Genomic DNA, 16,984 nt, shown 5'->3' on the forward strand with positions numbered 1-16,984 from the left:
GGCAGGCAGAGAGAGAGGGGGAAGCAGGCTCCCTGCTGAGCAGAGAGCCCCAATGTAGGGCTTGATCCCAGGACCCTGGGATCACGACCTGAGCCGAAGGCAGAGTCTTTAACACACTGAGCCACCCAGGTGCCCACAGTTACATTTTTAAAAAAGATTTTATTTGTTTATTTGACAGAGATCACAAGTAAGCAGAGAGGCAGGCAGAGAGAGGGGGGGGGGAAGCAGGCTCCCCACTGAGCTTAGAGCTCACTCAATGCAGGGCTCCATCCCTGGAGCCTGGGATCATGACCTGAGCCAAAGGCAGAGGCTTTAACCCACTGAGCCACCCAGGTACCCCATTAATCAATGGGTTAACATATCCATCTCTCAATATGTTAACAAAGGAACACAGATATAAAATTAGCATGAAATGAGCTCATTGTATTTTCTTTTGAGAGGGCCACATATTTCAGCTGGGAAAAGAATATCTGAATTTTTAATAGATAAGACATCAAGTTCTGACTCTCAATACTGTTTTCACTGTTCATTAACAAAGAGCTGGTGATTCATAGTTCTGTTTTGTTTCATATTTTACATTAAAAGAATGTATTTCTTCTAGCAGTAATATATTTTTACTTTTAAATTTAGAAATTATACATGAACATAAAGAAAATGTAAATTGTCCCTGATTCTATCACCCAAAGAAAACATTAGCATTTTGGTGGTTTTCTTTTTTAATTTATGCACAGGTAAAAACGTGTATGTAAAAACTGACATTGTAGGAACGCCTGGGGTGGCTCAGTCAGTTAAGCTTCTGCCTTTGGCTCAGGTCATGATCCCAGGGTCCTGGGATCAAGTCCCACATCAGGCTTCTTGCTCAGCTGGAAGCCTGCTTCTTCCTCTACTTCTGCCTGCCTATGATCTCTCTTTATCTCTCTGTCAAATAAATAAATAAAATCTTAAAAAAAAAAAAACCAACCCTGACATTTGTATAGCATCAGGCAATTTTTGCTCTGATTAACCTACAAGGAGTATTGTTTTTCCTTGTCATTAAATGGTCTCCAAAAACATGATGTTTTTTCAACTAACATCTTTTTTTTTAAAGATTTTATTAGTAGACAGAGAGGCAGGCAGAGAGAGAGAGGGAAACAGGCTCCCCACCGAGCAGAGAGCCCGATGTGGGACTTGATCCTAGGACCCTGAGACCATGACCCGAGCCAAAGGCAGCGGCTTAACCCACTGAGCCACCCAGGCGCCCTACTAACATCTTATTTTATGAAATTAGAAGTTTTCAGGTTTTTAAAAAGTTAGGTAACATACAGTGCAATATTGGTTTCTGGAGTAAAATTCAGTGATTCATCCCTTACGTGCAACACCTAGTGGTCATCACAAGTACCCTCTTTAATACCCATCACCCATCTAGCCCATCTGCCCCTGCCTCTCTCCATCAACCCTCAGTTTGTTTTCTGTTGTTAAGAGTCATTTATTGTGGGCGCCTGGGTGACTTGGTTAGTTGAGCATCCGACTCTTGGTTTTGGCTTCAGTCATGATCTCCAGATTAGGAGATGGAGCCCCATGTTGGGCTATACACTCAGCAAGGAGTATGCTTCCCCTCTCCCTCTACCCCTCCTCCTGATTGAGTGCTCCCTCTCTCTTTCTCTCTCTGAAATAAATCTTAAAAAAAAAAAAAAGTCACTTATGGCTTGTTTCCATTCCCTCTCTCCTTTTATTCTTTCCCCTCTTCCCATATGTTCATCTGTTTTCTTTCTTAAATTCCACATATGAGTGAGACCATATGGTATTTGTCGTTCTCTGACTGACTTATTTCACTTAGTGTAATGCATTCTAGCTCCATCCAGGTTGTAGCAAATGGCACAGTTTCTTTTTTTTTTGATGGCCAAGTAATATTCCTGTGTGTGTGTGTGTGTGTGTACCACAACTTTTTTTTAAAAAAGATTTTATTCATTTATTTGAGAGAGAGATGGTGAGAGAAAGCATGAGCATGGGTAGGGGAGAAGGAGAAGCCGGCTGCTCACTGAACAGGGTGCCTAATTTGGCACTCGATCCCAGGACTCCAAGATCATGGCCTGAGCAGAAGACAGACACCCAACGGACTGAGCTATTGAGGCGCCCTTATACCATATTTTCTTATCCATTCATCAGTGGATGGACATTTGGTCTGTCTTGGCTTTGTTGGTAATGTTGCTATAAACATTGGGGTGCAGGTCTTACTTTGAATCTGTACTTTTTTTATTTTTAAATATTTTTATTTATTTATTTGACAGAGATATCACAAGTAGGCAGAGAGGCAGGCAGAGAGAGAGGGGGAGGCAGGCTCCCTGCCAAGCAGAGAGCTGGATGTACTTTGAATCCGTACTTTTTATCCTTTGAGTAAATGCCTAGTAGTGCAATTGCTCAGTTGTAGGGTAGTTAGTTCATTCTTTTCTTTATTTTTAAAAAGATTTTATTTATTTGAGAGAGCATGAGCGGGATGGGAGGAGGAAGGACAGAGAGAGAGGGAGAAATGGGCTTCCCATTGAGTGGGGAGCCTGATGTGGTGCTTGGTCTCAAGACTTCAGGATCACAACCTGAGCCAAAGGCAGATGCTTAACCAACTGAGCCACCCAGGCACCCCAGGGTAGTTCTATTTTTAACTTTTTGAGGAACCTCCAAACTGTTCTTCAGAGTGGCTGCAGCAATTTGCATTCCCACCAACAGCGCAGGAAGGTTCTGTTTTCTCTACATCCTTGCCAACACTTGTTGCTTGTGTTGTTATTTTTAGCCATTCTGACAGGGGTGAGGTGTTATCTCGTGGTTTTGATTTGTATTTCCTTGATGCTGAGAGATGTTGAGCATCTTTTCATGTGTGTTTAGCCATCTGGATGTCTTCTTCATAAAAGTGTTCATGTTTTCTACCCATCTCTTAATTGGATTATTTGTTTTTTTGGATGTTGAGTTTGGTAAGTTATTTATAGATTTTCGGGTACTAACCCCTTATCAGATACATTGTTTGCAGATATCTTCTTTCACTCTGTAGGCTGCCTTTTAGTTTTGTTGTTTCCTTCAGTGTGCAGAAGCTTTTTTTTTTTTTTTAAAGATTTTATTTTTTTATTTGACAGACAGCGAGAGAGGGAACACAAGCAGGGGGATTGGGAGAAGCAGCAGCAGCTTCCCACTGAACAGAGAGCCCTATGTGGGGCTCGATCCCAGGACACTGGGATCATGACCTGAGCTGAAGGCAGATTCTTAATGACTGAGCCACCCAGGCACCACTGTGCAGAAGCTTTTTATCTTGATGAAGCCCCAACAGTTCATTTTTGCTTTTGTTTCCCTTGCCTCTGGTGACATGTTTCTAATAAGAAGTTGCTATGGCTGAGGTCAAAGAAGTTTCTGCCTGTGTTCTCTCTAGGATTTTGATGGTTTCCTGTCTCACATTTAGGTCTTTCATCCATTTTGAATTTATTTTTGTGTAAGGTGTAAGAAAGTGGTCTAGTCTCATTCTTCTGCTTGTAGCTATCCAGTTCTCCCAACACCATTTGTTGAAAAGACCTTCTTTTTTTCCATTGGACATTCTTTCCTGCTTTGTCCAAGATTAGTTGACCATATAGCCGTGGGTCCATAATTTTTTAAAGATTTTATTTCTAAGTAATTTCTACACCCAATGTGGGGTTGAACTCAACAATCCTGAGATCAGGAGTGACATGCTCTGTTGATTGAACCAACCAGGTGCCCCTCCAAAATGATTTTTTTTTAAAGATTTTATTTATTTATCTGACAGAGAAATAGAGAGCACAAGTACACAGAGCTGCAGGCAGAGGGTGAAAGAGAATAAGGCTCTCTGCTAAAAAGGGAGCCTGAGGCGGGGCTCGATCCCAGCACCCTGGAACCATGACCTGAGCCAAAGGCAGCTGCCCAACCAACTGAGCCACCCAGACGCCCCTCCAAAATGATTTTTGAAGGCTCTGTAATTAGTCAGGATCTGCTTGACCATTCTCTTAGGAATAAACATGTACGTGTGTGTGTATGTGTGTATTTTTTTTTAAGATTTTATTTGACAGACAGTGAGAGAGGGAACACAAGCAGGGAGAGTGGGAGAAGGGGGCTTCCCGTGGAGCAGGGAGCCCAATGCAGGGCTTGATCCCAGGACCCTGGGATCATAATCTGAGCCAAAGGCAGACGCTTAATGACTGAGCCACCCAGGTTCCCCAATAAACATATTTTCTAATTTTCCAGATATCCATATTTTCATTCAAAACTCATTTTTTAACATCTTTTGAAATAATTTCAGACTTATAGAAAAGTGAAAGTAGAACAGAGAATTCTCATATCCACATTCCCCAAATGTTAACATTTATCACATTTGCTTTGTCATGTTCTTTTTCTCTGTTATAAACACACTTTTTTTTTTCTGAATTGTAATAGTAGGGCTGGGAAGCATGAGGAGAATGAGGCATTTGCCTTGGACACAAAATTTGAGTGGGTACCAAAAAACTCAGGAATCAAAATAGATATTTTAATTCAATATTGAAATAAAAATTATTCTAAAATAATGTCTGATTACTATGAACATTTTAAAGATAGCATCAGTTATTGCAGGCATGATGCCCTTTTATTTCCTTTTTTAAAAAGATTTATTTATTTATTTAATTTTAAAAATTATTTTATTTATTTGACAGAGATCACAAGTAGGCAGAGAGGCAGGCAGAGGCGGGGGGTGGGGGGAAGCAGACTCCCCGCTGAGCAGGGAGCCCAATGTGGGGCTTGATCCTAGGACCCTGAGATCATGACCTCTGCCAAAGGCAGAGACTTAACCTGCTGATCCACCCAGGCACCCCTATTTATTTATTTTATTTTTAAATTTTTTATGTATTTATTTATTTGACAGAGAGAGCACACAAGCCAGGGACAGAGACAGAGGGAGAAGAAGACTCCCCACTGAGCAGGGAGCCCAATGCATGGCTCCATCCCAGGATCCTGAGATCATGACTTGAGCTGAAGGCAGATGCTTAACCAACTGAACCACACAGGCTCTCCTATTTATTTATTTTAGAGAGAGACAGAGGGAGAGAGGGCACAGAGTGGGAGGGGCAGAGGGAGAGGGAGAGACTCCAAACTGAGCATGGAGGCTGATGTGGGGCTCCCTCTCACCACCCTGAGATCACAACCTAAGCCAAAACCATGATTCAGATGCTTAACTGACTACCACCCAGGTGCCCTGATGCCACTTTATTTCTGAATATTTCAGTTTGTTTCCTTTAAAAAGGGAGGGATGGTATTCTCTTACATAACCACGATACAGTGATCAAAATATAGGAAATAACTTTGGTATAATACTAGTACCTAATATCTAATCTACAGATGTTTAGTTTTTATCAGCTGTCTACTATAGTAGTGTTCTTTATAACAAAACAACTTTTTTCTGACTCAGGATCCTATCCAGAATCAAATGCTGAATTAATTGTCATATCTCCTTAATGACATGACAGCTATGAACTAAACAGTGACATCTTTTGAACTAAACAAATTTTATCCTTCATGCCTTTAACACTTCTGAAGAATGTCGACCATGTATTTTATAGACTGTCCTTTGATTTGGGTTAGTCTGTTATTTCTTCTTGATTAAATTCAGGTTACAAATTTTTAGTAAGAACACCACAGAGGTAGTGCTGCATCCTTCTCAGTGCATTACATCAGAAGACACAAGATGTCTTTTTTGTCCTATTACTGGTGGTGTCAGCTTTAATCAGTTGGTAAAGGATGTATCTGTCCAGGTTACTCCATTGTAAAGTTATAATTATTTTCTAATTAGTGGTATTTTGTGGAGGAGATACTTTGAGACTGTAAAGATACTGTTTCTCTTCATGCTTTTGAGTATCCATTGATGATTTTTGCCTTAAACAGTTATTTATGATGATGCTTGCCAAATGGAGATTTAAAAAATTTTCCATCTCTCCTTTTTCTTTTATTGGTCAGAATTTTACTCTAAGAAAGAATTTTCCTTTCTTATTTACGTACGGATTGCATTATTAATATATATCAGTATTGATTTATGGGTTCTTTCTTCTATGAGTTATAATCCAGTACAATCATTATTTATCTTGTTAATTACAGTGTTTTGGTTTTTTTTTTTGCTCAGGTCACAGTCTAATGTGCATCGGCAGGGCTAGGCCTCTGCACCCACATATTCAGAGACCCAGGCTCCTTAAACCCCTAGAGTAGCCCTTTCAACTGGAATTCTGAGGAAATAATTAAACCCTAATGCCTTAAGACATCTGTTGTATGCAGCAAGTTAATTTCCCTGTGATTCTGGAGTGGTACTGATTATATGACATTCGTGGGAGAACTGAGGAATTAGTCTACTTACATCATTGTATTAAGGGCTTAATTCTCTCAGGAAACCCTGGTTGGGAAGGGCTTCTCTGGAAACTCAGTCTTGTGCTGACTTCTCTGCAACTAGTTGAAAGAGGAGGGAAGAGAACATGAACAATCCCATGGAGGATTTTAAGGAGTCAGGCTGGATTTGGCAACATTAGTCACCAATGTTCCATTAGCCAGAATGGTTCAGTATTGTCCCTAGCTGCCAAAGAGGCTAGGAAACGGTCTAGCTGTCTGTCCAGTACGAAAAGAAAACAGGATTTGGTGAACTCAGAGCAATCTCTGAAATGCTTCCTTTACTCTGATTCTGTTGATAAAATTTTGTTTCATTTATCTATCTCCTGATACAGTATCTAGCACATATAGGCAAAGTCTTGAAAAGTCCTTGAGAGAACTACTTTGGACCCTATTCAGAGACAGTGGCAAGTTATCAGAGATTTTACTCATCTGGAAAATGATGTGGTTATTAGTCTGTATTTGGAAGATTGGAGCTTCATGGAAGGTACTGGGGTGCTCTCTGGGGGTATTAAAAATTTTTTTAAAAGATTTTATTTATTTGACAGAGATCACAAGTAGGCAGAGAGGTAGGCAGGTGGGGGTGGGGGTGGGGGAAGCAGGCTCCCTGCTGAGCAGAGAGCCGGATGAGGGGCTTGATCCCAGGACCCTGGGACCATGACCTGAGCCAAAGGCAGAGGCTTTAACCCACTGAGCCACCCAGGCGCCCCTCATTTTTTAAAAAAGATTTTATTTATTTGAGAGAGTGTGAGAGAGAGCATGAGCAGGGGGAGGGGCAGAAGGAGAAGCAGACTCCCCTCTGAGCAGGGAGACAGATTCAGGGCTTGATCATGGGACTCCTGGATCATAACCTGAGCTGAAGGCAGATGCTTAACAGACTGAGCCAGCCAGGTGCCCCATGGATATTTTTTTAAAGTTGAGGCTAGAGAAGGCATAGAGAGTGGATGTGAATTTCAAGAGCAGACTCAATTAAGTCTTGGTGCCCAGTTGAAAATGTGTGACGGTGAGGGAAGGGTGATGTGGTGGGGCAGGAGGAGGAGGTGCAGACAGGCATCAGTGGTGATGGTGACAGGCAAACCTAGTACAGATTTGGTCTCAGCCATTCAAATGCAGACCTCCAAAAGCGATGAGAAATAGAAGTTTGGAGCTCAGGGACAGCGTAGGAATATAGAAGTAGATTTGCTACATGTGTGTCTGTTGTGGTGGTAGTAGCAGCAGCAGCAGTAGTAATAACAGTAGTGGGAGATTAAGACTGCTACAAAGGTTTGTAGAGAACATAGCCCAAGAAGGAAGCCAGTGGCTTTTCAACAGAAAGGTATTGGTGAGAGTGCCAGTGAAACCAGAAAGGTAGGAGGAGAAATGAGCAACGTTTGGGCCTAGCCAATGGAAAGGGGAATTCGAAGAAACCTGGGCTAGTGAACCATGTCAGCTGTATGGGAGGTCAAACAGAATGAGGAAGGGGCCGAGGGTAATGATGGTGAACTGCCAGCCTCTTGGTGAGGGAGGAACATGGCCCAGCTGTATTGGTACTGAGTTCCATTCAGGAAAAAGCTTTGTTTATCATCCAGTGTGTCTTAAGCTTTATGAAACAAACTGCCTGGGCCATTAAGATAATTTATTTCTGTATTTGCTAACTTTAAAAGCTTAGAAATACGTGTTTATTTTGTATCTTTTATGAAGTTAAACTCTTTCTCATGTTATCTAGTTTCTGTAGGTTGTCAGCATTGATACTTTTCAGACCTCTCCTCACCCCACTGGATAGGAAAGGCAAATCAATTTCAGATTAAAGAATTTATCCGAATTAGATGTGTTATTTTGATTTAGAAATTTCTGAAGAATGTATAGTTTTCACAGACCACACAATGAAGAAAATAAAGGTGTCCCAACTTTTCCTGCTTTGGACTCTCCTACCTTCGGAGTTGGCTTCTTTTAGTTTAGTTCGTTAAATGTGTTATAGTTTTACTCCCTAGAAGTCAGATGAAATCAACCATGAAGGTAGTAAAGAGAGAGAGAGAGCGTGTGCATGAGTCAAGAGGGGAGAAGGGAGAGGCAGAAGCAGACTCCCTGCTGGGCGGGACTCAGGGCTCAATCCCAGGACCCTGAGATATGACCTGAGCCAAAGGCAGATGCCTAACTGACTGAGCCACCCAGGTACCCCTGAGTTGCAGACTTTAAATGGTAAACTGTATGGTATGTGAATTCTATCTCAATAAAGCCATTAATTTCAGAAAAAGCTGTTATTTTTTAAAAGTGGCACGTTTTCCTTCTTGTCCCCAGCTATTGCATACTCAGTGCCCCCCTGAGAGTTAAAGCTATGGCCAAGTATGATTATTTTTCTTTCTGTTTTTTAAAAAAGTATAATTGAAGTATAATTAATACACAGTGTTATATAAGTTCCAAGTGTATGGCATAGCGATTGGGTGGTTCTATTCACTACTCTTTGCTTACCACACTAAGTGTAGTCACCATACAGGATTATTACAGTTTTATTCACTGTATTCCCTATGCTGTACTTTTCATCCCTGTGACTTATTTTATAACTGGAAGTCTTTTTTTTTTTTTTAAGATTTTATTTATTCATTTGACAGAGACACAGCAAGAGAGGGAACACAAGCAAAGGGAGTGGAAGAGGGAGAAGAAGCAGGCTTCCTGCTGAGCAGGGAGCCCGATGTAGGGCTGGATCCCCGGATCCAGAGATCATCACCTGAGCCAAAGGCAGCCGCTTAACGACTGAGCCACCCAGTACCCCCAAAACTGGAAGTCGTCTTTTTTTTTTTTTTTTTTTTTTTAATTTGACAGAGACACAGTGAGAGAGGGAGTAGAAGCAGAGGGAGTGGGAGAGGGAGAAGCTGGCTTCCCGCAAAGCAGGGAGCCCGCCTAGGATCCTGAGATCAGGACCTGAGCCAACGGAGTGTGACCTCAGCCGAAGGCAGCTACTTAACGACTGAGCCATCCAGGTGCCCCTATAACTGGAAGTCTTTATCTCTTAATCTCCTTTGTCTATTTGGCCCATACTTCTCTTTTTCTTTGTAATGATTCTTTGTACTTAAGTGGATTTATTTTAAATGGGGAAAATAACAGTTTTTAAAAAGAACTTTTTAAAAAAAGATTTTATTCACTTATATGTTAGAGAGAGAGAGAGAACGCGCATGTGCGCACAGGATTGCATGGGAGGTCAGAGAGGGAGGGAGAAGGAGAAGGGGGCTCCCTGGTGGGGCTGGATCCCAGGACCCAAGGATCATGACCTGAACCAAAGGCAGGCACTTAATCAGCTGAGCCACCCAGGGGCCCCTAAAAAGAACTGTTAATGTTGATCTTAGAAAAGCACTTGATGTTGAACCTTACTGATATTTGATAAACTGAGCTAGTTCTAAGAAATTATTCAGTCAGGACTCCAGATTAAAATTTCTAGTGGTAGCTTTTTTTTTTTTTAAATATTTTATTTTTGTTTATTTGACAGAGAGAGATCACAAGTAGGCAGAGAGAGGAAGGAAAGCAGGCTCCCTGCTGAGCAAAGAGCCCAATGTGGGGCTCGATCCCAGGACCCCGAGATCATGACCTGAGCTGAAGGCAGAGGTTTTAACTCACTGAGCCACTCAGGTGCCCCTCTAGTGGTAGCTTTTAGCTTCATTTAAAAAGACATTTTAGGGACGCCTGGGTGGCTCAGTTGGTTAAGCAGCTGCCTTTGGTTCAGGTCATGATCCCAGCATCCTGGGATTGAGTCCCACATTGGGCTCCTTGCTCCGCAGGGAGCCTGCTTCTCCCTCTGACTCTGCCTTCCACTCTGTCTGCCTGTGCTCGCCCTCGCTCGCTCTCTCTCTGACAAATAAATAAATAAAATCTTTAAAAATAAAATAAAAAGACATTTTAGACATTTCAAGAAAAAAAAGGTGCTTTCCTAAACTTGCATGGATGTGAGTGTTATCCAGTTATCCTGCTAGCATCTCCCCAGTGATTCTTTTTTGTTTTGTTTTAAAGGTTTTATTTATTTATTTGACAGAGAGAGACACAGCGAGAGAGGGAATACAAGCAGGGGGAGTGGGAGTGGGAGAGGGAGAAGCAGGCTTCCCAGCTTAGCAGAGAGCCTGAAGTGGGGCTCATCCCTGCATCCTGGGATCATGACCTGAGCCAAAGGCAGAGGCTTAAGGACTGAGCCACTAGGCACCCCTCTGGGTGATTCTTGATGCTAACCTCTCTACAGGTACCTGTGTGGCTGGCTGAGAGCATGGGCTGAGAAGCTAAGGCTGCCTGCCAGCGAACCTGGTTCCATCTTTGTTAGTAGAGTGAGTTATTTAACCCTGTCTTCAATGATTTTTCTATTAAATATTACCGCATAAAGCTTGTGTGAGAATTAAGTGACTTAATACCCATGAAGTACTTGGTCCAGATCCTGGCGCGTGTGTGTTAGACACTGTTATTCCATGTGCACGATTTCCAACCTTCTTTGTCATCTTGATAGGCCGAATTTGCTTCGATTTCTGTATTGATTAGGATTAGGTTTGTGAGTGACAAATAATAGCACTTAAAGGAAGCCTGAAGTGTAGCAGCCCCGGATCGGTAGGACAGGGAGCTTCAGGAAGTTGTCAGGGATCTAGATTACCCTATCTGGCTTCTCTGCAAGCCTGTACCTACTCTTTTTCAGAGTTAAAAGTCAAACAAGGGGCACCTGGGTGGCTCAGCTGGTTGAGCATCTGCCTTTAGCTCTGGTCATGATTCCTGTGTCCTAGTGTCGAGCCCCTCACGTGGGGCTCCTGGCTTAGTAGGGAATCTGCTTCTCTCCTCCCTCTGCAGCTCCCCTGCTTACCATTCTGTCACTCTCTCTCTGTGAAATAAGTCTTTTTTTTTTTAAGTCAAAGGATAATTAAAACTGAAAGAGGATTAGTAATGTAATTGTTATTTGGAAATTTGAAGTTAATCTCAGGAGAGATAGATAGCTGGAAGAGTTGATGCGGTTGCCTCTGGAGAGCAGAAATTGGGAATAGGGAGAGATGGGTTGAAGGTTGGCTGTGTTTTGCTGATACTGTTTTCTTAGTTATAGCTTATAGTGCTATTTGACTTTTTAAAATCTGTGATATGTAGTAGTTTGATTAAAGACAAAATTGTTAGAAAATAAGGATTCTATCATAATGTGTTTGTACAACTTTTTTCACGTAACACTGTATTTTGAAGATCTCCCTGTCCATTCATGTTGATGTGTTACATCCATTTTAATGGCTACTTAGAGGTTTGTACTCTCGCTACACCAACATTTCCTTCGTTTCTTTCTTTCTTTTTTTTTTTTTAAGACAACTTCTCTTTTCTTTTTTTTCTGGCTGTTACATATTACACTGTGATGATTGTGAGGTGTATATATATATATATAGATAGATAGATATAATTTTCATTCATATTCCTAAAAGTGGAATTGTTGCTTGGTTAAAGGCGGTTCACATTAAAAATTTTGACAGAAACTGCCAGATTGTCTTCCAAAATTTTAAGATCCCTTTGACAACTGTGTGGGGAGTAGTTTGGTGTGGAGCAGAACTGGTGGTTGGAAGACACGTGTGGAGGCTGCTGCAAGTCATCCAGGCAAGAAAGGATGCACTTCAGGCTAGGATGACAGTGGAGCTGGAGAAAGGTAGACTGATAGGAGAAATAAAGTGGGAGGGAAAGCAGATGGAGTTGTTAATGAAGTAGGTGTGAGTAATGAAAGAGAGGAAGGAGTCAGTGGTGATTCAGATGGACCAGTGACATCAGTTAGAGTTACCGTAGGAGATGAACCTTACTTGTCATGGCCGGACCAGATGACTTCATAGATACTTTACCACTCTGACATTTTATGATTTTGGAATCTGTGACAGCACCCTTTTTATAGATTGAATGATACCTTTCTGCTCTTCTCCTGCTGAAGGAGAAAGAACGTGCATATAGATAACCAGCTTACTACTTCTGAATATTGCTCTGCCATAGGAGGGCTTCCAAAATGACCCTTGCTCCCCTCTTCACCCTCACCTCTGTGCTCTTGGCTCACATTGCCCATGGCATGTCATACCCCTTTCTTTTATTGAAATCACGGGCTCACTCAACTCCCAGCCCAACTGTGCTGCTAACATCCTGCTGGCCCCATTTAAGTCCAGCGTGCCTCCTCTCTGCTTTTCTAGCAGTTGTAGGATGTTGCGTCCTCCTGAATCCTGCCCTGCCTTAGTTGTGCTTAGATTATGTTCTCCAGGTTTTCATGACATGTCCTATTACATTCATAGTAAAGATTCTGTTATCTTATTGATCACATGTTTGAATTTAAAACAGAGACTTTGGGGCACTTGGGTGGTGGCTGGTTGAGCCACCAACTCTTGGTTTTGGCTCAGATCCTGATCTCAGGGTCATGACATGGAGAGCCTTGTGTCAGGGTCCGCAAGCAGCGCGGAGTCGGCTTCAGACTCTTCTCTCTCTGTCCCTCCCACTCGTGCTCTTTCTCTCTCAAATAAATAAGTAAAACTTTAAAAAGTAATAAAATAAAATAGGAGAGACTTTTGGAAATGTTTTTGATTTCTCTAGCATGATCTTAATATCACTCACCACATACAATATCCTACCTGTTTAAAACCATGTTTTAACTTTCAGGGCCCGTCAGCATTTAGGAGTTCCTTTTATCAGGAATCAGGAATTTTAGTTTCACCGATCACTGAGATGGCGTTTGTTAATGTTTTCGAGGCACATGTTTTCAGGCCAGGTTACATTTTAAATCTTCTTATCCTTTATCAGTATTTGTTTCTAATGAAAATTGGAGAACATTTTAGGTGGTGTTTTCCATTGGAAGGTTTTCTTACACCTGCTATGCTAGCTGAATATTTTGTCCGATCCATATAAAGTCTGATGTGATCTGTTTTGAGCTCTCTGTAAACAGTGGTGAAATTAGAATAAGGTGATCTCTTTGACTGTGGTAACTGTTGATAGCATTCTCTGGATGCCTTGGCAGTTTATCTGGCTCTGACAGCAGCCGTTTCTCCTGGCCCTGTAAAACCTTAGAAGACGTGTATTAACTTAGAATTAAATTGCACAGAAGTTTATCAGGCAGCAGCATGTTCATCCACTCATTTATTCAAGCTAAAGCCCTTAAGACTCTTGTTTTTAATTGTTTTTTCCATTGCAGTTCATGAGACCATGACCTGAGCCGAAGGCAGAGGCTTTAACCCACTGAGCCACCCAGGTGCCCCTAAAGATTTAATTTATTTATTTGACAGAGAGAGGTCACAAGTAGGCAGAGGGGCAGGCGGGGGGGTGGGGAAGCAGCCTCCCTGCTGAGCAGAGAGCCCGATGTGGGGCTCAATCCCACGACCTTGAGATCATGTCCCAAGTCAAAGGCAGAGGCTTAACACACTGAAGCCACCCAGGCGCCCTCCCCCACCATATATTCTTGCCTCCTTTGTCATAGAGTAATTGAACATATAAGTGGACCAAATTGGCTCTCTATTCTGTTCCATTGATCTGTGTGTCTCTTTTTGTGCCAATACCATACTGTTTTGAATGCTACAGCTTTGTAATAGATCTTAAAATCTGGTATTGTGATACCTCCAGGTTTTATCTTCTTTCTCAAGATTGCTTTGGCTATTCAGGGCCATAAAAAAGGATGAAATCTTGCCATTTGTGACTACATGGATGGACCTAGAGGGTATTATCTAAGTGAAATAAGTCAGACTGAGAAAGACAAATACCATATCATTTCACTCATATATAGAATCTTAAAAACAGGAGAAATGAATAAACACAAAGCAGAATCAGACCTTATAAATCCAGAGAAGAAACTGATAGTTGCCAGAGGAAAGGGGTGGGAAGATGGACAGATTGGTAAAGGGGAGTGAGAGATACAGGTTTCCACTTATGAAACAGATAAGTCACAGTAATAAAAAGCACAGCATAGAAAATATATAGTCAGTGATATTGGAATAGCATCTTATCATGACAGGTGGTAGCTATACTTAATGAGCATAGCATAATGTATAGAGAAATTGAATCACTATGTTATACACCTGAAGTTGTAACATTATATGTCAACTATATTCAAGTTAAAAAATCAGGGTGGCTCAGTGGGTTAAGCCGCTGCCTTCGGCTCGGGTCATGGTCTCAGGGTGCTGGGATCGAGTCCCGCATCGGGCTCTCTGCTCAGCAGGGAGCCTGCTTCCTCTTCTCTCTCTCTGTCTGCCTCTCTGCCTACTTGTGATCTCTCTCTGTCAAATGAATAAATAAAATCTTTTTAAAAAAATCAAATAAAAACTTTTTAAAAGAACAGTATTTACTTCATACAAACTAACCATGACTTTCTGCTATTTGACTTCAAGACCTCTTTTTTGTTTTGTTTAAAACAACAACAACAAAAAAAAAACAACTCTTGGAATTCCTTTTTTTTTTTTTTTTTTAAGATTTATTTATTTAAGGGGTTGCCTGAGTGCTTAGTCATTTAAGCAGTGCCTTCAGCTCAGTTCATGTTTGCAGGGTCCTGCTGGTCTCCCTTTCCCTCTGCCCCTCTCCCTGATCACATGTAAGCGTGCTCTCTGTCTGTCTTTCTCTCTCAAATAAATAAATAAATACCTATTCACTAGGAAAAATGTCAACTCTACTGAAAAGTTGGAAGAACAAGTGAACTCCTCCTAGTTGGACCACTTGTTAATGTTTTGCCACGCTTCACTTACCTTATTTTTCACTTCTTGTTTATGGACCCATGCACATACACATATACATTGTAGTGTTAATTTCTGCTTTATATATATTTAATTTTTTTTAACTGTGGACAAACGCTAATAACATAAAATTTACCATTTAAAATTCGCAGTTTATAGAGGGTATTATACTAAGCAAAATAAGTGAATCAGAGAAAGACAATTATCATATGATCTCACTCATATGTGGAATTTAAGAAACAAAACAGAGGGGTGCCTTGGTGTCTCATTTGGTTGGGCACCTGCCTTCGGCTCTGGTTATGATCCTGGAGTGCTAGGATTGAGTCCCGCATCAGGCTCCCTGCTCAGCGGGGAGTCTGCTTCTCCCTTTGCCCCTCCCCTCCCCCTCTTGTTCTCGCTCGCTCTCTCTCTCTCTCACATTCTCTCTCAAATAAATAAATAAAAATCTTTTTAAAAGATTTTTCTTTTTTCTCTGTCTCGACTGAGGCAGCCATCTTGTTCTTGCCACATGCTGTTGTTAGAGGACCCTCCCTGCTTGAGATTTACCAACAGCACGAATCAAGAAAAGCTAGCTAAACTTCAGGCTCAGGTCCGGATAGGGGGCAAGGGTACAGCCTGCAGAAAGAAGGTGGTACATAGAAGAGCTACAGCTGATGACAAAAAACTCCAGAGTTCTCTAAAAAAACTGGCTGTGAATAATATAGCTGGTATTGAAGAGGCGAACATGATTAAAGATGATGGGACAGTTATTCGTTTCAACAGTCCCAAAGTCCAAGCTTCCCTTTCTGCTAACACCTTTGCAATTACTGGGCATGCAGAAGCCAAACCAATCACAGAAATGCTTCCTGGAATACTAAGTCAGCTTGGTGCTGACAGCTTAACAAGTCTTAGGAAGTTAGCTGAACAGTTCCCATGGCCAAGTGTTGGATAGCAAAGCAACAAAACCAGAAGACATTGATGAAGAGGATGATGATGTTTTCCAGATCTTGTAGAAAATTTTGATGAGGCATCAAATGAAGCTAACTGAAATTTCTTCTGGAGTTTGGAAGCTGGCATGGACTAAATTTAACAAATCAGCTATGTGGTTTCAAAGTTTTACAGACATGGAGAACATCAACTGTTACTAGTTCAGTAATATAAATATTTTGTATATTGATAATGCCGTTGGTTCAGCATTTTTCGGTCATTTGATTTTGCATTTGCACTTCCTCCCAGGATCTATTCTTTCCGTCAAAATGCGAAGTGTCGGTGCAGTTTGAGGGTGTTTTGGTATTTGATTCTCAGTTTTCTGGTTTTTTTTTTTTTTTTAAGATTTTATTTATTTGACAGAGTCCAAACGTAGGCAGAGAGGCAGGCAGAGAGAGGAAGGGAGCAGGCTCCCTGCTGAGCAGAGAGCCCAATGCGATGCAGGGCTCTTGGGGGCTTGATCCCAGGACCCTGGGATTATGACCTGAGCTAAAGGCAGAGGCTTTAACCCACTGAGCCACCCAGGCGCCCCTGTTTTGTTTCTTTGTTGGGGTATTTTTGGTTTGTGGGTATGTGTGTATACAGTGGAGAGCAAATTGGAAAACAGTTCTATTTATTCTCCTTCTTCCCCCAGTAGAAAGTAAAACAAATCTTTATGTTAAAACAAAACAAAACAAGAGAATCATAGGGGTAGAGAGGAAAAAATGAAACAAGACAAAATCAGGGAGACAAACCATAAGAAACTCTTAATCATAGGAAACAAACTGAAGGTAGTTGGAGGGGAGGGGGTTCGGGGATGGGGTGACTGGATGATGGACATCAAGGAGGGTATGATGTTATGGGCACTGGGTATTATATAAGACTGATGAATCACTGAACTCTACCTCTGAAATCAATAATACATTATAGTTAATTAATTGAATTTAAATTAAAAAAAATCAAGTTGCTGTTCACTGCCATTAAGTGCATTCATAACAATCACCACCATCTGT

The 16,984-nt window shown here is 41.5% G+C and overlaps 1 protein-coding gene and 1 pseudogene across 2 annotated transcripts in view; both read left to right on the plus strand.

Moving 5' to 3' along the window:
• Nucleotides 1-16,984, plus strand: part of PRKAR2A (protein kinase cAMP-dependent type II regulatory subunit alpha) — a 146,769-nt gene that overhangs the window by 37,252 nt on the left and 92,533 nt on the right. The window lies entirely within an intron of this gene.
• LOC101679003 lies at nucleotides 15,466-16,351 on the plus strand (annotated as a pseudogene).

Source organism: Mustela putorius, unplaced genomic scaffold, assembly GCF_011764305.1.
Source record: "Mustela putorius furo isolate JIRA1106 unplaced genomic scaffold, ASM1176430v1.1 tig00000095_pilon_pilon_pilon, whole genome shotgun sequence".
NCBI classification, from domain to species: domain Eukaryota; kingdom Metazoa; phylum Chordata; class Mammalia; order Carnivora; family Mustelidae; genus Mustela; species Mustela putorius.